The sequence below is a fragment of the Rattus norvegicus genome, chromosome 1 (assembly GCF_036323735.1).
Source record: "Rattus norvegicus strain BN/NHsdMcwi chromosome 1, GRCr8, whole genome shotgun sequence".
Taxonomy (NCBI): Eukaryota; Metazoa; Chordata; class Mammalia; order Rodentia; family Muridae; genus Rattus; species Rattus norvegicus.
Window position 1 is genome coordinate 39,366,087 of NC_086019.1, and position 26,932 is coordinate 39,393,018.

General features: G+C 41.8%; 1 pseudogene across 1 annotated transcript; it reads left to right on the top strand.

Annotated features, from left to right (window-relative positions):
* The first annotated feature begins 8,995 nt into the window (after positions 1-8,995).
* Positions 8,996-14,169, top strand: LOC108349732 (uncharacterized; annotated as a pseudogene). The gene has a single exon (XR_005497950.2). The product of XR_005497950.2 is annotated as an uncharacterized LOC108349732 (transcript).
* Positions 14,170-26,932: the final 12,763 nt, after the last annotated feature.

The following is a 26,932-nucleotide window of genomic DNA, read 5'->3' on the forward strand; positions in this document are numbered from 1 at the left end:
TGCCGCAAGTTATATTATTCTTATATGAAAGTAATCATCCTAAAATTACATAGAGTAAAAGCTACAAGGCTGTTCTTTCCTAAAAAGAAGACAACCACAGTGTCTCCTCTTCTATGGAGCAAAGTAACATATCAATAGAATAATTTGGCTGTACACCATTAACTATCAAAATCTAGTCTGTTTACACCCTAACTTTCCTTACTCCAAGTATTCTATTGCAATTTATTATATGAGAACACCAAATAGCAGAAGATATTATCTCAAATTATTTTTTATACTTAAGATTTGATAAAAAAATATTGCTGCAGACTTAGCTTCAACATTGAGGTATTAGGTGAGACATAGCATTGGAAAAACGTACAGAGCTTGATGATCTCTCTGGCCTCAAAACTCACTTTACAGTTCTGGAGGCCAGATGGAGCCATCCATGGACAGTGTAACTATCTCTTGCTGTACTGTAGCTAAAAGGTGCTGGTTTCTGGTAATAAGCTCTTGCTATTTATAGAAGGGAATTAAGGGGGAAATAGAGCTTGTTACTAGGCCCTTTCCTCTGTGGCTCAAGGGTCCCTCAGTAGCTAGGAAAAAAGCTCTGAGCTCACTAACTTTTTGTGCACCAGGGACAAAAGGAAAAGAAAGAAAATCAGGGGTCAGGAGTCACATACACAGGAAAAAAAAGCCCCACCACAAATGTCTTCTTCTAGATGAAGAAGAGTAAGAAGAGCTACAATAAACCAACTGTCCTCCCTCCCTTCCTTCCTTCCCTCCTTCCTTCCTTTTTTTCTTTCTTCCATTTTTCATTTTTAAAATTTTTTATTAGATGCATTTCTTTACTTACATTTCAAAGGTTATACCCCTTCCCGGTTTCCTGTCCATAAGGCCCCATTTCGACCCCTCCCCCTCCCCATACCAGTATTCCCTCCATTCATTCCCCTTATTGCCACCCCCTATATTACCCTGCACTGGGGATCCATCCTTAGCAGAAGCAAGAGCTTCCTTTCTCCTGATGCCCCAACAAGGCTATTTTCTGCTGCGTATGCAGTTGGAGCGCTGGTACAGTCCATGTACAGACTTTCAGTAGTGGTTTACTCCCAGGGAACTCTGGTTGTTGGCATCGTTGTCTTTATGAGGTTGTATGCTCTTTCAACTCTTTCAGTACTTCCTATAATTCCTTCCCAAGTGGGTCCTATTCTCATTTTGGTGCTTTGCTGCTAGCATTGACCTCTGTATGGGACATCCTCGGGATGTGACTCTCAGGAGAGATCTATATCCAGTCCCTTTCAGCATGCATTTTCTAGCTTCATCAATCTTATCTAGTTTTGATGACTGTATTTGTGTGGTCCACATGTGGGGTAAGCTCTGAATGACCATTCCTTGAGTCGGTGCTCTAAACTTTGCTCCCATATTCCCTCCTATGAATATTTTTTCCCATTTTAAGAAGGATTGGGAGCATTCACATTTTGATCATCCTTGTTCTTGAACTTCCTGTGGTCTGTGGATTGCATCTTGGGTAATTTGAGTTTTTTGGCTAATATCCACTTACCAATGAGTGCCTATCAAGTGTTAAACCTTTATTTCTATTTTCATTACCTCATATAAATATCAGGTAGAACAATTACAATAATGTAATTGATTACATAATTTTTAAAATACTTTTACATTCCTTTAAGTTCATAAAAATTTAAGGAAATAGTTATTATCATAAGTCAATATGTGCCAAGGACCAGCCTCAGCTTCTTTTAGAGCATTAAAAAAAAATCTTAAAGTCAATCTTGGCGTACAAGCAGTTCTGGGTTTTGCTTCTGCAGGTTCTCCAGACTGGTTAATAAGATAGTTCAGCTTTTACAAACCAATGCCCAATCTTTTGTTTACATATCAATTAAATTATTCATTTCGGGTGCCCTTTTGACTATACCATGAATCAGTATTTTATGACCTTAGCCCCTTTATTCTTGGGGGAAAAAAGTAATATTTTTTTAACAAAGCAATTGAGAGCTTTGCTTGAGTTTGAAATGTGGGAGGATATCACAGGTGAGGCAGGTACAAGGTAGAATGAAGCCTGTCATTGGACAAGAAGGAAGGATGGCCAAGAGAAAAATCTGAGGGAAGGAGAGGAGACTGGAACAGAAAGGAGAGAGGAATAGACTGCAGAGTAAGAAAATGGAGGTTGATGTTAAGATTCCATGCTGTACCTTTACACGTTGTTATGAATGTTCTTGAGGGACAATATGAACAGGGCTTTGTATGTTTAGATGGGCAATTATATCTTATCAATTGAATCAGAGGTTAGTGTGTTGTGTGTTCTTTCTTGTAGCGATTTAAGTGTAAGCGAGTATGCAGAGGCTAATAGCACTGAGCAGTCATGGAATTATGATGTATATTTCTGCCATGCTGGCAGCCTGCCTTGGGAACTGAATGAGTCAAAAGATTGTAGCCAGGCTCAGAAAGAGGCCTTCGCCAGTGTGATAGAAAATGGAGCAAAGTGGGTGAGAGGCTTCGCTGACTGAGGTGAAGATGTCTACCAGATATCTTGGGGCACTGTGGTGCTGGACCTAGTGGGGTAAAAGAAACCATTTTTTATAATTTTACAACATTGAAAGTACAGACAATATGATAACTGGGTGGGATCCTGACCTGAACCTGCCATTCTCACCATGCCTGGGCATAAACTTGCTCTTTCCAGGCTGAACTTGAATTCAGGATTTGTCTACCTTTCTATCTTTCTGACAAGCTAGCTGATTAGCACAGCTGCCTTTGTTCTTTTAGGTTCATGAAGCCCCTCACATAAGCCATATTATATCATAATACATTTGGACAGCTATGAAATCCTGTTTATATATCTCGAACTCAAGTGTTTAGAGTTCTTTCCCATAGCCTTAAGGGCAATCCTGAAGGTTTCAACTGCTAAGGGCATTAGACACACCCTAGCCTTCAGTACTCCTGCTTTTTCTAAGTATCATGGGTCATTAACCTTGGCAGAGAGATCGATTCCTGATAAACTTGGCATGGAGAATATTTTGCAAAGGAGGAATATAAAATAAATTGTGAACCTTATTATACAAACAAGCTTTATGACTAACAACCATCAGCACTCATGGAGGCCTATGTCCTGCTCACTCTACTTCATGGATGGGGGTGGGGTGGCAGATGGGAATGTGTCACTGTGTATCTTCCACAGTAGTTATACAAGACTTGGCAAATAATACTTAAAGAATAACATCAGAGTTGTTTACATGCCTTTTCATTAATAGCATTACTTCTCTATATATTCCATATCTATTATTGGCTCAATAAACTCTAAGTTTAAAACAGTAATTTTATGTAACAATTTAGCACAGTTTTGTGAAGAGATACATCACCTTTATTTATTTATTTATTTATTTTGGTTAGTTAATTTTCATGTTTATATATATAAACTAGTCAATATTTTAGGTTTTTAGCTAGCTACAGTAACAGTTAGGTAGCTGAGAGAGAGAGAGAGATGAATGCTAGTATTCAGTTCATTTTCTACTCTTTATTCAGTCCAGAAAACCATGTCATAAGATGATGCTCCCCAAATTTTCCAATCTCTAATCTTTCTCATTGTTGTGACTAGTTTTGATGTCAAATAAATAAGAATCACTCCAGATTTTCCTAACTATGGGCAGGACATATAGATGCATTCTTGGAAAAAAAAAAGACATGGCAGAAGGAAGGACATGCTTTATCTTGTTAACTTTGTTTTAACTCTTCTTGCATAGGTAATTTACTATGTTTTTCTTACTGACTTTTCATTCATTGGTGTCTATCTAGAATTTCTAGGCTTCCATTATGGAAGTATCAGTGGTCTTCAGGAAAACTCTCAGGTTTTTGGTGCCAGATTGGGGCTCCTGAGATAACATATAACTACCTGGTCTAGGTGGGATTTAGCTATTATTTGTGCTTTAAGTTAGACTGACCATATATTGTATATATTGTTTACTCTATATGTTCTTCTGTCTATTTCTGTTCACCTAAGGAACTCTAGTATACTTATAGGCACGGCTAGAGACTTGGCTTTTTTCTGATTATGTCAAGTTGGCAACGAATATAAATCAGATGAGTGTTCATGAATTCGCCTCCATCACCCTTTGCCATTCTCTTGTGTCAACCATGAAGTTTTTTTCTTCTTCTTCCCACAAATCAAGCACATGAGTGACCATAGCATTCAAGGATATGCTTTGGAAACTTTAGGTTACCTCCTATTTCTACCAGAACACTGTACATTTTTTAAATTCTCAGTCATCATTATTATTCATGGCAATGTATACATTCCTTACTCCATTAGGCCCATTGTGAGGTTGGGCTAGAATTAAAATGATTTTTTTTTTATTTTAAAGGAATTATTCTGATCTGATGTGTTGTGTGTTGAGCAAAGACAAAAGACTTGGTTATTTATTTCTGACATGTGTTGTCTAGTTATATGTAAGGTTAGCTAAGGTTCCAGGAATCCACTAGTTGTTATGTTTTTTTACCCTATGTATAATAGAATATGTATAGAATATATACTAAAGGTGGCAGAGATCTTCCTGGTTGCTTCCACCACAGAGAGCTCATAAGCAACACCCCACGAGCAAACTTGAGCCTCAGGACCACAGGTAAGACCAACTTACTGCTGCAAGCGACCTGACTGGTGGCCTTGGGACACACAGAGGCAAAATTCCTCTAGGACCGGACACTTCTGGTTTTTAGCAGGAGCCCCAATCTTGCGCTCCCTGCCTCCAGCTCACTGCTCCCAAGCCCCGAGGGAGAGAGAGCACACCGCCTGGACATGTGGGCACTCCTGAGACTACAGAGCAGAAGAGACCATCAACACTGCCCACCCCTGGCCACATGCCTGGCCCAAGAGGAAACTGTATACGGCCTCTGGGTTCCCTTGGATAAGGGCACAGCAGCAGCAGGTCCCCTGCGTCTGAGACACTGCCTGAACCTGATGGGACAGACCAGAAAAACACATCTCTGCACCCAAACCCCTGGGAGGGAGAGCTAAACCTTCAGAGAAGCAGACACGCCTGGGATACCAGAAGAGACTGCACTCTGCACACATTACTGATTCCAGAGGAAAACACCAAACGCCATCTGGAACCGTTGTGCACGGAAGCTCTCAGAAAGGGCGGCGCAGATCTTCCAGGTAGCTGCTGACACGGAGAGCTCATAAGAAACACCCCACGAGCAAACTTGAGCCTCAGAACCACAGGTAAGACAAACCTTCCAGCTCCAAGCTACCCGCCTGGTGAACTCAAGACACAGGCCCACAGGAACAGCTGAAGACCTGTAGGTAGGAAAAAAATACACGCCTGAAAGCAGAACACTCTTGCCCATAACTGGCTGAAAGAAAACAGGAAAACAGGTCTACAGCACTCCTGACATACAGGCTTATAGGACAGTCTACCACAGTCAGAAATAGCAGAACAAAGTAACACTAGAGATAATCTGATGGCTAGAGGCAAACGAAGGATCCCAAGCAAGAGAAACCAAGACTACATGGCATCATCAGAGCCCAATTCTCCCACCAAAGCAAACACAGAATATCCAAACACACCAAAAAAGCAAGATCTAGTTTCAAAATCATATCTGATCATGATGCTTGAGGACTTCAAGAAAGACATGAAGAACTTCCTTAGAGAAACACAGGAAAACATAAATTAACAGGTAGAAGCCTACAGAGAGGAATCACAAAAATCCCTGAAAGAATTCCAGGAAAATACAATCAAACAATTGAAGGAATTAAAAATAGAAATAGAACCAATCAAGAAAGAACACATGGAAACAACCCTGGATATAGAAAACCAGAGGAAGAGACAAGGAGACATAGATACAAGCATCACCAGCAGCATACAAGAGATAAAAGAGAGAATCTCAGGAGCAGAAATTCCATAGAAATCATCGACTCAACAGTCAAAGATAATGTAAAGCAGAAAAAGCTACTGGTCCAAAACATACAGGAAATCCAGGACTCAATGAGAAGATCAAACCTAAGGATAATAAGTATAGAAGAGAGAGAAGACTCCCAGCTCAGAGGACCAGTAAATATCTTCAACAAAATCATAGAAGAAAACTTCCCTAACCTAAAAAAAGAGATACCCATAGGCATACAAGAAGCTTACAGAACTCCACATAGATTGGACCAGAAAAGAAACACCTCCAGACACATTATAGTCAAAACACCAAACACACAAAATAAAGAAAGAATATTAAAAGCTTTAAGGGAAAAAGGTCAAGTAACATATAAAGGCAGACCTATCAGAATCACACCAGACTTTTCGCCAGAGACTATGAAAGCCAAAAGATCCTGGACAGATGTCATACAGACCCTAAGAGAACACAAATGCCAGCCCAAGTTACTGTATCCTGCAAAACTCTCAATTAACATAGATGGAGAAACCAAGATATTTCATGACAAAACCAAATTTACAGAATACCTTTCTACAAATCCAGCACTACAAAGGATAATAAAAGGTAGAGCCCAACATAAGGAGGCAAGCTATACCCTAGAAAAAGCAAGAAACTAATCATCTTGGCAACAAAACAAAGAGAAGAAAAGCACACAAACATAACCTCACATCCAAATATGAATATAACAGGAAGCAATAATCACTATTCCTTAATATCTCTCAACATCAATGGCCTAAACTCCCCAATAAAAAGACATAGATTAACAAACTGGATACGCAACGAGGACCCTTCATTCTGCTGCCTACAGGAAACACACCTCAGAGACAAAGACAGACACTACCTCAGAGTGAAAGGCTGGAAAACAACTTTCCAAGCAAATGGTCGGAAGAAGGAAGCTGGAGTAGCCATTCTAATATCAAATAAAATCAATTTCAACTAAAAGTCATCAAAAAAGATAAGGAAGGACACTTCATATTCATCAAAGGAAAAATCCACCAAGATGAACTCTCAATCCTAATATCTATGCCCCAAATACAAGGGCACCTACATACGTAAAAGAAACCTTGCTAAAGCTCAAAACACACATTGCACCTCACAAAATAATAGTAGGAGACTTAACACCCCACTCTCATCAATGGACAGATCATGGAAACAGAAATTGTACAGAGACATAGACAGACTAAGAGAAGTCATGAGCCAAATGGATTTAATAGATATTTATAGAACATTCTATCCTAAAGAAAAAGGATATAACTTCTTCTCAGCTGCTCATGGTACTTTCTCCAAAATGGACGATATAATTGGTCAAAAAATGGCCCTCAACATGTACAGAAAGATAGAAATAATCCCATGAGTGCTATCAGACCACCACGGCCTAAAGCTGGTCTTCAATAACAATAAGGGAAGAACGCCCACATATACATGGAAGTTGAATAATGCTCTACTCAACGATAACCTGGTCAAGGAAGAAATAAAGAAAGAAAATAAAGACTTCTTAGAATTTAATGAAAATGAAGGTACAACATACCCAAACTTATGGGACACAATGAAAGCTGTGCTAAGAGGAAAACTCATAGCTCTGAGTGCCTGCAGAAAGAAACAGGAGAGAGCATATGTCAGCAGCTTGACAGCACACTTAAAAGCTCTAGAACAAAAAGAAGCAAATACACCCAGGAGGAGTAGAAGACAGGAAATAATCAAACTCAGAGCTGAAATCAGCCAAGTCGAAACAAAAAGGACCATAGAAAGAATCAACAGAACCAAAAATTGGTTCTTTCAGAAAATCAACAAGATTGATAAACCCTAAGTCAGACTAACAAGAGGACACAGAGAGTGTGTCCAAATTAACAAAATCAGAAATGAAAAGGGAGACATTGAAAGGAAAATTATACAGATTTAAGGTTTTAAAAAATAAAATTAAAAGAATAAGTTTCAACATCCAGGAACCTAGGGCTAAATACTGTGAAAAGCAAGTCCAGGCAGCTCCTCCCTGCCGCTAGGACTAACAGACCATAAAGATAAAGAAAAAGAATGCAGGAACCAGCCCGAGTTATCAGGACTGGCCCAAACCATCTGGCAGAAAGGCACCTCCCCCAGCTTACTCAGAGTCACACCTTAACCAGATATCCTTCAAACCCTGATACACGCCTATCTTCCAAAATCCTGTATGCTCCAGTCAACACGTACTCTCCTGCTATGCTGTAATCTCACTGCCATGTTTAAATGAGCCAATCACTTATAGCCACGCAAGAAATTAGCCAATTGTGTGTAACCGCGCCAAACCCCCTAGCCTTCCCTATATAAACCCCTGACTTTTGAGCTTCAGGGTCGACTCCTCTGTCTCCTGCGTGAGATACTCGTCGGCCCGGAGCTCCGTTATTATTAAGCGGCCTCTTGCTTTTACATCAAGATCGGTCTCTCGTGTTTCCTGGAGCGCACCACCCCAAGACTTGGGCGAGGTTCTTTCAATTTGGGGGCTCGTCCAGGATCGGTGCGTAGCCCCTGGGGACCCAAAGACCCCTTGGAGGTACGTTGGTGTGAGTGCTGAATGTAAAATTGCGGTCGCTGTGTGTGTGTGTGTGTGTGTGTGTATGTGCGTATCTCAGTACCAGTCTGTGTTGAGGGAGTGGATGTGGAATCCCACCCCGTTTTGAGGGAGTGGATGTGGAATCCCGCCCCGTGTTGAGGGAGTGGATGTGGAATCCCACCCCGTTTTGAGGGAGTGGATGTGGAATCCCGCCCCGTGTTGAGGGAGTGGATGTGGAATCCCACTCCGTGTTGAGGGAATGGACGTGGAATCCCACTCTGTACAGCTGCTTCTGCATTTCGAGCCTTGGAAGACGTTCCACGGGCAGAGAACAGTCAGGAGAGCCCGACAGTGGGCAGTCAGGAGGACCTGACTGTGGTTTTCTGGAACCAAGGAGACGGAGGGCTCCTTTTGCCCAGGCGGGAGTTGATGCGGAATCCCACCCCATCTGAGGTAGCGTTTGGCCGGCTGTATAAGTCCCAACGTAGGTGAGCGTGTCTGAACGTTTTGGTGATTTTCGTCTCTGTCTTCGTGTTGTCCCTGTACTTGTTCTTTATAATGGGTCAGACTGTGACAACCCCTCTGTCTTTGACTCAAGACCACTGGATGGACGTTAGGGCGAGAGGATGGAACCTATCAGTGGTAGTTAAAAAACAACCTTGGCTGACTTATTGTTCCTCGGAATGGCCCACGTTTGGTGTTGGATGGCCATCCGTGGGGACTTTTGATTTACTAACCATCAGGGCCGTGAAGGCTATTGTTCTTCAGGAAGAAGCGGGGTCTCACCCGGACCAGCAGTCATACATCGTAGTGTGGGAGGACTTGGCACGATCCCCACCCCCGTGGGTCCGTCCATTCCTCCCACCCCTCCGCCCCGGCACTAAGATCCTGACGGTCCGGGAAGATGATGAGAAGGAGAAAACAAAACCGGAACCTAAGAAAGAGAGCAGGCATAGCCCGCTGCCTGCGCATCCCCCTAAGATCTACCCCGAGATTGAAGAGCCTCCTGAGTGGCCTGATTCCCCACAGCCCCCTCCATACCCTCAGGCTCCCCAGCCCTCGGCTGCTCCCATGGCTCTGCCCTCTGCCCCTCCTATGGCTCAAGGAATTGGGGGAGGAGGGCCTTCAGCTGGAACGAGAAGCCGTCGAGGAGCCTTCCCGGAAGGACCAGGAGATTTGACCGTAGCACTCCCTCTCAGAGCAGTCGGGGCTCCCCCTACTGACCAAAACGATTTACAGCTATTACAGTATTGGCCTTTTTCCTCCTCCGATCTTTATAACTGGAAGACTAACCACCCTTCTTTCTCTGAGAACCCCAGAGGGCTCATGAGCCTAATTGAGTCACTGATGTATTCCCATCAGCCGACGTGGGACGACTGCCAACTACTCCTACAAAACCTCTTCATCACCGAGGAGAAGGAGAGGATTCTCCTCGAAGCTCGGAAAAATGTCTGAGACGAGACTGGGCGACCAGTCCAGACCCTGGTCGAGATAGAGGAAGGATTCCCACTGACCTGACCCCATTGGGATTATAACACGGCACAAGGTAGGGAACGACTGTCCAATTATCGCCGGGCTCTGGTGGCGGGTCTCAGAGGTGCTGCACATCGGCCCACCAATCTGGCTAAGGTAAGGGAGGTCATGCAAGGGGCAACAGAACCCCCTTCAGTTTTTCTAGAGAGGCTTATGGAGGCATATAGGAGATATGCCCCGTTTGACCCAACGTCTGAGGGACAACGGGCTTCAGTGATTATGGCTTTTATTGGACAGTCAGCCCCCGACATTAGAAAGAAGTTACAACGGATCGAGGGGCTACAGGACTACACAATAAGAGATGTGGTGAGAGAGGCAGAGAAAGTGTATCATAAGAGAGAGACAGAGGAAGAGAAGTTAGAGAGAGAGAGAAGAGAAAAGAGAGAAGACGAAGATAGAAGGGATCAGAGACAAGAGAAAGTTTTGACTAGGATTCTGGCCACAGTAGGAGAGAGAGAAAGGGGAGACGGGACTAGACAGCTAGGGAACCTGGGAGATGGAAGAAGGCAGGGATCAAGGAGGCCCAGAGGAGATCGACCGCGTCTAGAAAGAAATCAGTGTGCAGTCTGCAAAGATACTGGTTACTGGGCACGTGAATGCCCCAAGAAGAAACAGGAGGTAAAAGTATTGTCCCTAGGAGATGATGAAGACTAGGGGAGACGGGGCTCCGTCCCCCTCCCCAAGCCTAGGGTAACTTTAGACGTGGAGGGGACTCCTATACATTTTCTGGTCGACACGGGCGCTGAGTTCTCTGTTCTGCGGACACCGTTGGGAAAATTAAAAAGGGGTGAAAAGAGTGTAGTGATCGGGGGCCACTGTGCAAAAATCATACCCATGGAATACCTCCCGGACAGTGGATCTAGGACGGAACAGAGTGACACATTCATTCCTAGTCATACCGGAGTGTCCTATGCCCCTGCTAGGGAGAGACTTGCTGACCAAATTAAAGGCACACATAACTTTTGCCTCTCATCAACCAGAGGTATCCTGGGGAATAGGAGAGCCTCGGGCCCTAACACTATCTCTACAATTAGGAGAATACCAGCTCTACCAAAATAAACCGAGACTTCCCGAGGGAATCCAAGACTGGCTTAACCGATTCCCTGGAGCATGGGCCAAGACAGGGGGGTATGGGAATGGCAAAACAAGTTCCCCCAGTGGTAATTGAGCTTAAGTCTGGAGCCACCCCCATTGGGGTCCGACAATACCCCATGAGTAGGGAAGCTAGAGAGGGCATACGCCCTCACATTACCAGACTCATTCAACAAGGAATTCTGGTTCCATGCAAGTCTCCATGGAACAGGAACACCCCCCTTCTCCCCGTAAAAAAGCCAGGGACCAATGACTATTGCCCAGTGCAAGATCTTAGAGAAGTTAATAAGCGGGTCCAGGACATCCATACTACAGTGCCAAACCCCTACAACTTACTCAGCATGCTACCACCTGAGCGGATATGGTACACTGTCTTAGATCTCAAAGATGCTTTCTTTTGTCTGAGATTACATCCCAACAGCCAACCCTTGTTCGCCTTTGAATGGCGCGACCCCGAGAGTGGACAAGTCGGACAGCTTACAAGGACGCGGCTGCCCCAAGGATTCAAAAACTCACCCACGTTGTTCGATGAGGCTCTGCACCGAGACTTGGCCTCTTTTCGGGCCAAAAATACACAGGTAACTCTCTTGCAGTGCGTTGATGACCTTCTACTGGTTGCGGAAACTCACAAAGATTGTGAAATTGGGACTCAAAACCTCCTGGTTGAGCTAAGCGAACTGGGATACCGGATCTCCGCCAAAAAGGCACAGTTATGCCAACAGGAGGTAACTTACTTGGGATATACCCTAAGAGATAGACAGAGATGGCTCACGGAGGGCAGAAAGCAGACGGTGATGCAGATTCCAACCCCGACCACATCTAGCCAGGTGAGAGAATTCCTGGGCACTGCGGGTTTCTGTAGACTGTGGCTCCTAGGGTTCGCGACTATGGCAACCCCCCTATACCCCTTAACTAAAGAAAAAGGAGAGTTCACCTGGACTAAAGACCATCAATTGGCCTTTGAAACTCTCAAGAAGGTGCTGCTGCAGGCCCCGGCACTAGCCCTACCAAATCTAAGTAAACCTTTTATCCTATATATTGATGAGAGAAATGGCGTGGCCAGAGGAGTCCTAACCCAGGCCTTGGGGCCTTGGAAATGACCGGTGGCCTACCTATCAAAGAAACTGGACCCTGTGGCTAGTGGGTGGCCTTCCTGTTTACGAGCCATAGCAGCAACAGCTATACTGGTCAAAGACGCTGACAAGCTGACTATGGGACAGAGTGTTATGATAGTGGCTCCACACTCGCTTGAGAGCATTATCCGACAGCCACCAGACCGCTGGATGACCAACACCCAGATGACTCGCTACCAGAGTATTGCTGACTGAACGAGTGAACTTTGCCCCCCCCCCCCAGCTATCCTCAATCCTGCTACCCTGTTACCTGAGGCTGGTGAAGCCCCTATACACAAATGTGAGGAAGTGTTGGCAGAAGAAACTGGAGTCCGGTCAGACCTCACAGACCAACCATGGCCAGGGACAATGACTTGGTACACCGACGGAAGCAGCTTCGTGGTAGAAGGTAAGAGGAGGGCCGGGGCAGCGGTGGTGGATGGAAAGGCTGTCATATGGGCCAGCAGTCTGCCTGAGGGCACATCGGCCCAAAGAGCAGAGCTTATTGCATTGATCCAGGCCCTAAAGCTGGCAAAAGGAAAGACTATTAATATTTACACAGACAGCCGGTATGCCTTTGCTACAGCGCATATCCATGGGGCAATATACCAGCAGCGTGGACTCTTAACATCTGCTGGAAAAGACATTAAAAATAAAGAAGAGATCCTTAGCCTGCTAGAGGCTGTTCACTTGCCCCATAAAGTGGCAATAATACATTGCCCAGGACACCAAAAAGGGACCGGACCCATAGAAAAAGGAAATCAAATGGCAGACCAGGAGGCAAAGAAGGCAGCTCAGGGACCTATGACTTTGACAATAAAAACTAAATTTCAACCAGAGACCAAAGAGACTGACAAAAGGACTCTCAAAGAAGAGGGGCGAGAATATTTGGCTGATATACATCGCCTTACCCATCTGGGGGCTAAAAAGTTAATAGAATTGGTTAAAAGGTCCCCTTACTATATTCCTGGATTAAAGAAGGCTGCCGAAAATCTGGTCAAAAACTGCCGTGCCTGTGCGTTTACTAATGATGGATCCAACAGGCTCCTAGAAGGAAGCCGTTTGAGAGGAGATAGACCCGGAACCTATTGGGAAACTAATTTTACGGAGGTAAAGCCTGCCCGGTATGGAAATAAATATCTACTAGTTTTTATAGACACTTTTACAGGCTGGGTTGAAGCATTCCCTACCAAAAACGAGACTGCCAACGTGGTGACCAAGAAGATACTGGAAGAAATCCTACCCCGTTTTGGGGTACCCAAGGTAATCGGGTCAGACAATGGGCCTGCTTTTGTCTCCCAGGTAAGTCAGGGAGTGGCCAGGCAACTGGGGACCAATTGGAAATTACACTGTGCATATAGACCCCAGAGTTCAGGACAGGTAGAGAGAATGAATAGAACATTAAAAGAGACCTTGACAAAATTAGCCTTAGAGACCGGCGGAAATGATTAGACAGTCCTTCTCCCTTATGCCTTATTTAGGGTTCGAAATTCCCCGGGCCCTTTTGGTTTGACCCCTTTTGAATTGATGTTTGGAGCTCCTCCACCCATTTATATGTCTATAACAGATAAAATCAGCCCTGACATCTCTTTCTCTCCCTCTTCCAACCTCTTGATTCGGCTCAAGGCCTTAGAGACAGTAAGAAAAGAGATATGGACACAATTAAGAGAAACCTATATTGCTGGTGATACACAGGCATTGCACCAGTTTGAAGTGGGAGACGTCGTCTTAGTGAGGAGACATCGAACAGGAAACTTGGAGCCGAGGTGGAAAGGACCATATCTGGTACTGCTGACGACGCCCACCGTGGTCAAAGTTGAAGGAATTCCCACCTGGGTCCATGCGTCTCACGTTAAGAGAGCACCCCCTGAAGCTGATCCAGATAGATGGACGCTGAAAAAGACTACTAATCCTCTTAAGTTACGCCTGTGTCCTAGGGGCGACCTTTCACCAGAGACTTCAATCTGCCCGAGGAAGGTCTTTAACTGTGCTTGATTTTCAGATGAGAAGAAGGATGCTTTCTCCATGGATGTTTTTATGTCTTACAGTTGTAAGTGCCTCCCCGTATCAAATCTTTAATTTTACCTGGGTTATTACTAACCAAGCGGGGGACATTGCAAATTCCTTCTCCATAGTCTCTGCCACCACGCCTTGGTCTAATTTAGAAGTAGACCTCTGTCGGTTGGCCCTAGGAGCAGACACTACATGGGGCACCCCGATCACTATTTGCCCCAATCTAAACCTGTAGACACCCAACAGAGATATAGCACTGTCCCAGGATGCTATAATGCTGCAGCCAGGACATACTTGACTATGGCACCCATATATGTCTGCCCAGGGCCACACAGAGATCGCTCCCTGACCACAAAATGTGGCTATACCCCAGACTACTATTGTGCCTCTTGGGGATGTAAGCCGACTGGTGATACTTACTGGAACCCATCCGCCAGTTGGGACTATATTACGGTTAAGAGGAAGAACCCCCCGACCCAACAACTTAATTCGGGACCTACACCCCTTAACCGAAACTGTGTTCATAATTGCTGCAATCCTTTGGTTATATCGTTCACGGAGACAGGGAAAGAACAACACTGGGAAGGCCGTGGATACAAGTGGGGCCTGCGCCTATATTTAAAAGGAAAGAATCCTGGACTAACTTTTAAAATAAGATTACTTAAATATATTCCAAATCAGCAAAATAATGTTGCTGTGGGTCCTAATTCAGAGTTACACCAGAATAACCCAGCCCAGAGTCCTAGAAAGATATCTGCTGGCATTGTCACCCCTCGGGCTCCTCCTCCCCACTCCATCTTTCAACCTACACTCCCTGCAGGCCCCCCCTCTACCGCTCATCTCGTTTTGACTTTAGTTAATGCCTCAATACAAGCCGTTCATGAGGCCAACTTCACGCTGTTAGAAGAATGCTGGGTTTGTTATTCCTCCACCCCACCCTTTTATGAGGGAATTGCCAATTTGAAAAGATTATTGTTTACTAATGATACCTCTAGCTTACGGTGGAGCCCACCGGAAAAACAGGATCTGACTCTCAGTAAGGTCTCATGCCTAGGTTTGTGTCTCCTTGGGCCCAACATGCTGCCTCCAAAAGCCCTGGTAAAAGTTGGTCATCAGATTTTGTTGGTAAATAGCTCCTTTCAATATATTTCAACTTCTAACAACACCTACCTTGCTTGCTCGTCAGGATTGACTACCTTTATAGTTACCCAAGCTTTTCTTTTAAAACATGATTATTGTGTACAGGTTGCCCTTCTTCCACACCTAATTTTTTATGAGGTTGAAGAGTTTTTAGGATTATGGGAAAAAGGGGCCAGAACTCTGTCCAGAACTAAGAGAGAACCCATAACGACAATTACTTTGGCAGTTATTCTTTGATTGGGAGCCACAGGGGCTGGGACAGGGATTACCTCCTTGATCAATTCTAACCAACAATATAGTCAGCTTAGTGCTGCAGTTGATAGAGACATCCAAGAGCTACAATTGGGCCTAAAAAATCTTAAAGATTCAGTTACTTCTCTCTCTGAGGTAGTCCTACAAAATAGGAGAGGACTAGACCTCCTTTTCTTACAGCAAGGAGGATTATGTGCTGCCCTTAAGGAAGAATGTTGTTTTTATACAAACAAAACGAGGTTAGTGGAAGATAGCTTACAGAAAGCCAGAGAAAGACTTGAAAAAAGGAAGAGAGAGAGAGAGAGACACAAAAAGGGTGGTTCAAGTCATGATATTCCCAGTCACCATGGATGACCACATTGTTTTCAGCCCTGGCTGAACCTGTGCTTCTTGTCTGCCTAGCTCTAATTTTTGATCCCTGTATAATTAACAAAGGCATAGCATTTATTCAGAACCAGATAGACGCAGTAAAGCTCATGATCATACAGAGACAATACCAGCCTATAGTTCAATTTGAGACAGACCTGAGGGACACTGGTGAGACCAAATACGAGACTTGATATCAAAATTCTAAGATTAGAATTACTTAGTAGAAGAAGGGAATGAAAGGAAAATTATACAGATTTAAGGTTTTAAAAAATGAAATTAAAAGAATAAGTTTCAAAATCCAGGAACCTAGGGCTAAATACTGTGAAAAGCAAGTCCAGGCAGCCCCACCCTGCTGCTAGGACTAACAGACCATAAAGATAAAGAAAAGGAATGCAGGAACCAGCCCGAGTTATCAGGACTGGCCCAAACCATCTGGCAGAAAGGCACCTCCCTCAGCTTACTCAGAATCACACCTTAACAAGATATCCTTCAAACCCTGATACGCGCCTATCTTCTAAAATCCTGTATGCTCCAGTCAACACGTACTCTCCTGCTATGCTGTAATCTCACTGCCATGTTTAAATGAGCCAATCACTTATAGCCACGCCAGTAATTAGCCAATTGTGTGTAACTGTGCCAAACCCCCTAGCCTTCCCTATATAAACCCCTGACTTTTGAGCTTCAGGGTCGACTCCTCTGTCTCCTGCGTGAGATACGCGTCGGCCCGGAGCTCCGTTATTATTAAGCGGCCTCTTGCTTTTACATCAAGATCAGTCTCTCGTGTTTCCTGGGGCACGCCACACCGAGACTTGAGTGAGGATCTTTCAACAAAACTACAGACTCAGAGGAAATTCAAAAAATCATCAGATCTTACTATAAAAACATATATTCAACAAAACTCGAAAAACTACAGGAAATGGACAATTTCCTAGACAGATACAAGGTACCGAAGTTAAATCAGGAACAGATAAGCCAGTTAAACAACCCCATAACTCCTAAAGAAATAGAAGCAGTCATTAAAGGTCTCCCAACCAAAAAGAGCCCAGGTCCTGACAGGTTTAGTGCAGAATTCCATGAGACCTTCATAGAAGACATCATACCAATATTGTCCAAACCATTCCACAAAATTGAAACAGATGGAGCACTACCGAATTCCTTCTATGAAGACACAATTACTCTTATACCTAAACCACACAAAGACCCAACAAAGAAAGAGAACTTCAGACCAATTTCCCTTATGAACATCGACGCAAAAATACTCAATAAAATTCTGGCAAACCGAATCCAAGAGCACATCAAAACAATCATCCACCATGATCAAGTAGGCTTCATCCCAGGCATGCAGTGACGGTTTAATAGACGGAAAACCATCAACATGATCCATTATATAAACAAACTGAAAGAAGAAAACCACATGATCATTTCATTAGATGCTGAAAAAGCATTTGACAAAATTCAACACCCCTTCATGATAAAACTCCTGGAAAGAATAGGAATTCAAGGCCCATACCTATACATAGTAAAAGCCATCTACAGCAAACCAGTTGCTAAAATTAAACTAAATGGAGAGAAACTTGAAGCAATCCCACTAAAATCAGGGACTAGAAAAGGCTGCCCACTCTCTCCCTTTTTATTCAATATAGTTCTTCATGTTCTAGCGAGAGCAATCAGACAACAAAGGAGGTCAAGGGGATACAGATTGGTAAAGAAGAAGTCAAAACATCACTATTTGCAGATGATATGATAGTATATTTAAGTGATCCCAATATTTCCACCAGAGAACTACTAAAGCTGATAAACAACTTCAGCAAAGTGGCTGGGTATAAAATTAACTCGAATACATCAGTAGCCTTCCTCTACACGAAAGAGAAACAAGCCGAGAAAGAAATTAGGGAAACGACACCCTTCATAATAGACCCAAATAATATAAAGTACCTCGGTGTGACTTTAACCAAGCAAGTAAAAGATCTGTACAATAAGAACTTCAAGACTCTGAAGAAAGAAATTGAGGAAGATCTCAGAAGATGGAAAGATCTCCCATGCTCATGGATTGGCAGGATTAATAGAGTAAAAATGGCCATTTGACCAAAAGCAATCTACAGATTCAATGCAATCCCCATCAAAATACCAATCCAATTCTTCAAAGAGTTAGACAGAACAATTTGCAAATCCATCTGGAATAACAAAAAACCCAGGATAGCTAAAACTATTCTCAACATTAAAAGGACTTCAGGGAGAATCACTATCCCTGAACTCAAGCAATATTACAGAGGAATAGTGATAAAAACTGCATGGCATTGGTACAGAGACAGACCGATAGACCAATGGAACAGAATTGAAGACCCAGAATTGAACCCACACACTTATGGGCACTTGATTTGTGACAAAGGAGCCAAAACCATTCAATGGAAAATAGATAGCATTTTCAACAAATGGTGCTGGTTCAACTGGAGGTCAACATGTAGAAGACTTCTAATTGATCCATGCTTATCACACTGGACAAAGCTTAAGTCCAAGTGAATCAAGGACCTCCACATCAAACCAGATACACTCAAGCTAATAGAAGAAAAACTAGGCCAGCATCTCGAACACATGGGCACTGGAGAAAATTTCCTGAACAAGACACAAATGGCTTATGCTCTAAGATCAAGAATCAAAAAATGCGATCTCATAAAACTGCAAAGCTTTTGTAAGGCAAAGGACACTGTGGTTAGGACAAAACAGCAACCAACAGATTGGGAAAAGATCTATACCAATCCTACAACTGATAGAGAGCTTATATACAAAATAAACGAAGAACTCAAGATGTTAGACCGCAGGGAGACAAATAACCCTATTAAAAAATGGGGTTCAGAACTAAACAAAGAATTCACAGCTGAGGAATGCCGAATGGCTGAGAAACACCTAAAGAAATGTTCAACATCTTTACTCATGAGGGAAATGCAAATCAAAACAACCCTGAAATTTCACCTCACACCAATGAGAATGGCTAAGATCAAAAACTCACATGACAGCAAATGCTCGAGAGGATGTGGAGAAAGAGGAACACTCCTCCATTGTTGGTGGGATTGCAGACTGGTAAAACCATTCTGGAAATCAGTCTGGGGGTTCCTCAGAAAATTGGACATTGAACTGCCTGAGGATCCAGCTATACCTCTCTTGGGCATATACCCGCAAGATGCCCCAACATATAAAAAAGACACGTGCTCCACTACCTTCATAGCAGCCTTATTTATTATAGCCAGAAGCTGGAAAGAACCCAGATGCCCTTCAACAGAGGAATGGTTGAAGAAAATGAGGTACATCTACAAAATGGAATATTGCTCAGATATCAAAAAAAATGACTTTATGAAATTCGTAGGCAAATGATTGGAACTGGAAAAATATCCTGAGTGAGGTAACCCAATCACAGAAAAACACACATGGTATGCACTCATCGATAAATGGCTATTAGCCCAAATGCTTGAGTTACCCTAGATGCATAGAACACATGAAACCTAAGACAGATGATCAAAATGCGAATGTTTCACTCCTTCTTTAAAAGGCGGAACAAGAATACCCTTGGCAGGGAATAGAGAGGCAAAGATTAAAACAGAGACAGAAGGAACACCCATTCAGAGCCTTCCCCACATGTGCCCCATATATATACAGCCACCAAACTAAACAAGATGGATGAAGCAAAGATGTGCAGGCCGACAGGAGCCAGATGTAGATCTCTCCTGAGAGACACAGACATAATACAGCAAATACAGAGGTGAATGCCAGCAGCAAACCACTGAACTGAGAATAGGACCCCCGTTGAAGGAATCAGAGAAAGAACTGGAAGAGCTTGAAGGGGCTCGACACCCCATATGAACAACAATGCCATGCAACTAGAGCTTCCAGGGACTAAGCCACTACCTAAAGACTATACATGGACTGACCCTGGACTCTGACCTCATAGATAGCAATGAATATCCTAGAAAGATCACCGGTGGAAGGGGAAGCTTTTGGTCCTGCTAACATTAAACCCCCAGTGAATGTGATTGTTGGGGGGAGGGTGGCAATAGGGGAGGGTGGGGAGAGGAACATCCATAAAGAAGGGGAGGGGATGTTTGCACAGAAAAAGGGAAAGGGAATAACATTTGAATTGTAAATAAGAAATACTCAAGTAAACAAAAAAAAAAGAAAAAGAAATTATAAAAAAAAAGAATGAATACTAAAAACAAACTCATCACTTGTTTATTCTGCATAAATAAATTTCATTTTACTAGTCAATTATTCCAGATCAGTGCTACATCTGGACACAGTACCAGGAAGAGCTAACCTATTAAAAAAAAATCCCTGATGTGTGTATGTGTGTGTGTGTGTGTGTGTGTGTGTGTGTGTGTGTGTGTGTGTGTATGAAAGTTGAGTGAGATGCCGAAAGCTAAAAGATATATTGATGACATTTGCATTGTAGTGTGTGTTGTACAACTTGAGTGTGGTAGAAGATGCTACATGGTACAAAATTTTTCTTAAACATAATCCTCAAGCCTCTGAATTTTTTTTTTTTTTTTTGCTTCTGCTTCTCTTCCTTGCAAGTATTACGATTGTACCATCGTACTGATATGACTGGCTTTCCATAAGCTTTGGGGAGTCAAGCTCAGGTCCTCATGATTGAGTAGGTACCAATATACACAGAGAGCTATCTCCCTGTCCCTAAATATCTATGCACAGAACAAGAATGTGCATCATAGAAGACCAACTGAAGGGTGACACTGATAATCTCAGAATGTGACTGTCTCTTTTACTGAGACTAGGTTTTGATAGTCTAATAATGATTCCCTAAATTCTAATGACAGTCAATAATAATGATAACAACAACAACAACAACAACAACAACAAAGAGCAATGTGTATCTGTCATATGTCAGTGTCTAAAAAACCCCAGGTAACTATCCTCCAGTTACACTATTTCATTGCTTGAAGTTCATGTTGATTGTATGCAAGAGTACATAAAGTCTAGGTGGAACAGAGAGACTGAATTATTATATTGTTAATTTTAATTTGTAGGATAGAGAATAAACAAAACAAAAACAAAAACAAGCAGACCTGTGTGGTATTATGTAGATTAGGCTAACTGGGCTAAAAAGACTCAACTTACCTATGAAATCCATCAAGCCATTAGTTAATGACCTAGACTAAATACTTTAGGGAAAGTGACTGAACACCAGCACTCATCTCTCTCTGCTTCCTGACTGCAGAAGTCATCAAAATGTCAAGATGGCTCACATTCCTGCAGCTATGCCATTCTTATTATAATTAACAGTTTCCCCGGGAAATCTCAGCCTAAATAAACTCTTCTTTATGTTATTTTTGAACTTATTAACAAAAAAGTGACTAATACATTGGTTTTAAGTATTTCTTAAACTACAAAACCTTTGTTCATAATTTACTGAAAAATAAAACAACTTTCTTGTGTCATGACCTACTTAAGGGGTGAGGAATTTAACCATATCCTGAAGTGAAATATCTTGTGGTTCACATGGATATATGATGCTAACAGGAATATGTGCTGCCTTAAAAAAAATCCCAATTGTTACAAAAGTGATTGCAACTGTTATCAAGCGAGTAAGGTATAAATACATTCCTCAAAGTCCAACATTGCAAAGGATAACTGTCTACATCGAAGAATTCTCTAGATAAAAATCAGTTTATGATGCTATGAAATCCTTTTAAGTCCTATGGGCAATACAAATTTGAAGTATCTTTGACTGTGTCTGGAAATTGAGAATCAAGAAAGTCATAGATTAATACAGCAGCATGTGAATTTGTCAAGTCCTAAGCCATTATTCTTCACTATGTGTGAGGCCTTGATTAACCCATTCTTGGTGTGAAACAGCTATACTGGCTCATTATTGCTAGGCATGTGTACTTGACAAAGCAGTATTCGTGTACAGCTTTGCTTTTTAATTCCATATCCTTATGGTCAACCACAGCCTAAAACTATTGAGTAAAAACTTTCAGATATAAACAACTGATACATGGTTTAACAGTTAAATACAGTTCTTCTTTTCCTTTATTTTTTTTTGCTATGAAGAAAAAATATCAATTGATCTATCAATCAATTAATCAATAGGACACCTTGACCAAAAGATAGTTGGAAGAAGAAAGGATTTATGTGTGACACTTCTATGCCAAAATCAGGGCAGGAACTCAAGCAATGAGTATGAAGCAATGCTTCCTGCTGGTTGTCTGAACTTCCACATTTCAGGCCTACACGTCCAGGGAATGGTACCAATAACAGTGGGCTGGGCCTTTCTGTATCAGTTAACCATTAACATTATTTTCCAGGGGTCTGTCTGATCTGGTCAATCCCTAAAGTAAAACTGCCTACTTCTGTGACGGTGTAAAGTTTATAGTTAAAGCTAAGTAAAGCATAATCCTATAAGCAGTATTGTAATAAAATTTGAAACCATCCCAGGCTCATTCATTTAAGACATTAATTGAAATATATATTTTTACCAACACTCCTACTTACAGAAATCAACTATGGGGTTTTGGAGCCCATCTCACGCCAGTAATAGAGAACTAGTCTACAGTATGTACTTTTCAAAGAGCAAAAAATTGTTAACAGTGTCTTCTATTGTGATATGGCTTCTATAAATTGAGCGGATGGACATGCTTCATGAAGCTCCCACACCCACACTAGAGATGAGGTAGAAACTGCAAGCTGGACCTGTAGTTGTTCTCAAATACTGGGCTGTATCCTTTCTCAATTGCTGTATCAATGACAAAGCCTCCTGAATCATTGGAGGGTCACAATCACACAACTGTTTCTGCCTAGTGAAGAAAGTATTCAAGAGAATTCAGCCTGTCTATGGACTACAATAACATACCTCAAATGCATGAAAAGAAGATGGAAAGAATGAGCCGTTTGGAAATTCATTTGTCAAACACTGCATACTATTATTCTTCTCTAGTATCCAGTTTGTACCATATTTCTCACCAACCAGGACTAGAGATTATTCACATAATAGCCAATGTCTATGCTTCGGAATAAGTTCTTTTCAGTTCCTTTGATTTAGGCACAGGCATGTAGGACACTCAAAGCAAATGACAAGCAAACAAAGACCATTGAGAGACTTCCAAGGAAGTGTTTCTGCATTCCTTAAATAAGGCTTTGGAAGAAATGCCTTTTAATGCCCTATTGAGTATTTGTAAAATTGTATGTGAAGTCGTGATGCTCTGGAGCAATTTTGAAACTAATGGAACAATATGAGAGCAAGCAGAACTATTAGTGAAGTACAGAGAGAAGTCAGGAAAGATATTTGCTGTGACTTAAAGAAAGTTGGATACTTCAAATATGATGATATTTATTATCCAACATTAAAAATTAATTTTCCAGGTTGTATAGATATCTAAGTGGGTCATAACCCTTGCTATGCAAGCATGATGAACTGAACTCAGATCTAAACTCACAATTTATTTTTAAGTCCCTGGGATTCTTTCCAAGAACAAGAGATTACATTTCACTGGAAAAAAAATTCCACAGTCCATTGTGTTCTCTTATCTCAATATGCATTCTTTTGAAGAATGCTGACCCAGAAAGAAGTTTGGAAATATACCAAGAAATGAACCTCCAAGGTTATCGTAATGATTTGGTCATTTTAAACTGGCAGCCACAATAATCTTTCTGTCAGATTTCACATGCATCCTTCAAAGGATTTTTGCATTTGTGTAGCCTGTTTTCTTAACCTAACTGTTATGGACATTATGAAGTTCCAGAACAGGCATTGAGTCATAGTACTGTCTGTATCTAGCGTAACATTCTAGAAGATGATGGACGTATTAAAAATTATTGCTCAATTAAAATACAAATTGAAACATTTCATATTTTACATTATGCTTTAGATATAGACCTTTGAACTAGATAATGTGAAAGGTTAAAAATGCAATAATTTACCCACCATTTGTTGTATTTCAATGTTTCTTTTGTACTTTTTGTTGTACTGATTCATCCCTAGGGTACTTTAATCTTCACATATGTATTTACCTTCCCAGGTTTGTGACACTGCCTTTTCCTCTCTTCATTGTTCTTTAATCTCCTAAGCCAAACATTTCATTATTATGACAAATGTTCCAGGAACTGAAAATTAATTTTGATTGGCAGGATGGGCTATTTTTAAAATTCAATTAATCTGCTCTTTTAAATGGCTCCTGAATTAAAAAAGAGACGCATTTTATTTTATTTTTAATTCAACATTTAGATCAGCTCTCTCGTGCCTAAATAACTCTTGAGACAATCCCATTCTTACCAAAGCTTTGATAACTTCTGAAATACCCTTCAGTGACAATCCTGATTAATACATATACATATATGTGTGACTGTCACTTTCTTGTGTGTGTGTGTGTGTGTGTGTGTGTGTGTGTGTGTGTTTGTGTTTTATACATGTGTATGCCTTCGTGTACAAAGTTCTTGTATATATGTATGACAAGTTTGGAGATGAGAATCAAGCACAGTGCATCTTATTTTCATTATCTATCTATCTATCTATCTATCTATCTATCTATCTATCTATCTATCTATCTATCATCTATCTATCTTTTGAGAATGGTTTTAGAGTTTCCAGACTCAGCTCGACCATAAGTCCAGCAAATTTTAGGGGTATACTTGTCTTTGTTCCCTTTGTATCAATGCATACTGCTAAGGTTACAGACATGCATAATCTGGGTCTTCATAGATGCTCAGTACCAAAAGCCAAGGCATCATATTTTGATTCTGCCCACTAAACCATGTGTCCAATCCTGCCTACTACTGTCTCAACATAAATAATTGTTGAACACAGCTCTTTACACTATAAGTCAAATAATCTACAATGAGCCAGACTACTTCTTGAACCTTTCTTGGGCTGCTATTGTGCAGTACATGGAAGAATTGGAGGATTGACAAAATAATTATAATGCCATTCATAATATAACTCTCTAACAATCTATAGACTAAATGAGAGCAATCTTCCATTTCACCTACATACCTGTGTTCTACCCTCCCCATGTATAGAGGGGACTTTAATTTAGGAGGGAAAGATGAATGAAGAATATTAAAAATGATTGAATAAACATAGAAAATATTTATATTTACTCTGAAAGGGCACCCCACCCCACATAAACATTTTAAAATAATTATTTACTGTAGCTAGCCTGTCCAAAAGATACATAATCCCAGTATTTTATTTACAAACTGTAAGACTAGATTTGTCAGGTTTTCTAACTATTCTAAATTTCAAACCAACATATTTCCCTTGTTACATGCATCTCTTGGTTACATGCTCATGTCCATTACCTCTCATGGTGTGCCTCTCCTTCTTTCTTCTCATCCCATGGTCTCTTGTGAGACACCTTCCTCAATTATCAAATCCCCCTTTTTCTCTCTACTGCCCAGTCATAGGATCTAACCTTTCATTAACCTTTAAATTGGAGAGCAGTGTTTACATAACAAAATTGGTGTACTTAAGAATTCAATTGTCTTGGGGGAAATCAGAGATACAGAATTTAGCACTGGGAATACGTAGTAACCAAAGTAACACCAGACTAACACTGAACACACACACACACACCAAAGAAGACGGCATGGAAAAATTGTAAGATCCAAGGACAAGGATCTCTGTGATGAGAAAATCTCTTTCATGTGTGACAGGGAGGTAAGGAAACATTAACAATAAGGTCATGTAAACAATACCTGTATTATGACAATATCTGCTGATATAAAAACATGATGGGATAAATCTCATTAACTCTTGGTAAACTGTTGTTGTGTATCTATATATAAAAGTATGGTTGTCTTTTACCTCGCTAGCTTCAGCACTGCAGTGCCCCAAGATATCTGCTAGATATTTTGGCGGAAACACATGCTAATTCTTCAGTGGTGGCTCAGTGTCTCCAGCCACTTTCCTACACTCAAACTGTCACATAAAAGAAAACACAACACAATAACCTTTGTCCCGATTGATAAGATATAATTGCCCATCTAAACATACAAAGCCCAATACACATCCATCACCTAAGGACATTAATAACAACCTGTATATACACAGAGCAGAATCTTAACATCAGCCTCCATTGTTGTTCTTTGGCTCCTCTCCCTGTCCATCCTGTCTCTTCCTCCTTTCCGTTCCAGTCTCCTCTTCTTCCTTCATACTTCTCTCCTGCCCATCCTTCCGTCTCATCCAATGCCAGGCCTCCTTGTGTCCTGTACCTGCTCCTCACCTGTATTTTGCAAATTCAATGGGGAGAAGTTTCTGGTGAAGTCACCTGAGTCCTGATTATGTGACTAGGTAGCTGTCCTTGAGGCAGTGAAATTAGCATTAAAATACAGATATCTCCAAGGCAAACCACAAAAATAAATAGCTCTATTCAATTAATTGATAGCAAGAGAGGGAGAATCTGTTTTCTCTTGGTATAAGACTCAAGATACACAAGCTAATTCAAAGTGTTTAGGTCTAAACACATAATCACATAACCACACAAGCAGCACTAATGGAATACAGCAAGTTTTATATATTCATATGTATGAGTGTCTGTGTGTCTTTGTTCTCTCTCACTCTGTGTGTGTGTGTGTGTGTGTGTGTGTGTGTGTGTGTGTGTGTGTGTGTTTGTGTGGCCTGTGTTCCACCCTGCCATAGGGGTATTCGGCAAGTCAGTTGGAGAGGCATTTAGTGATGACCTTGACTGCTTTTATTTGCAGTCTGCTGCTGAATTCAGGGAAGTGCCATACATGACAGAGAGCATGAAAGAAAGAAGTATAAGATGGGGATAGGGTGCAAAGCTGAGGTTCCCTTACTTCTAAGCCTGTAGTTGCCACTGGATAACCACACAGAAGTATATGTATGTGGGAGTGGGCATTCACAGGCTATATTGAAGCCAGGATAATTGGGGGCCCTTGGGCTGAGGACAACTTCTATCTTAGGGCTGCTGAAATGGGAGTTCCGGCTTAGCTCATTGGTGATTTTAAGTAGTTTAGTGTC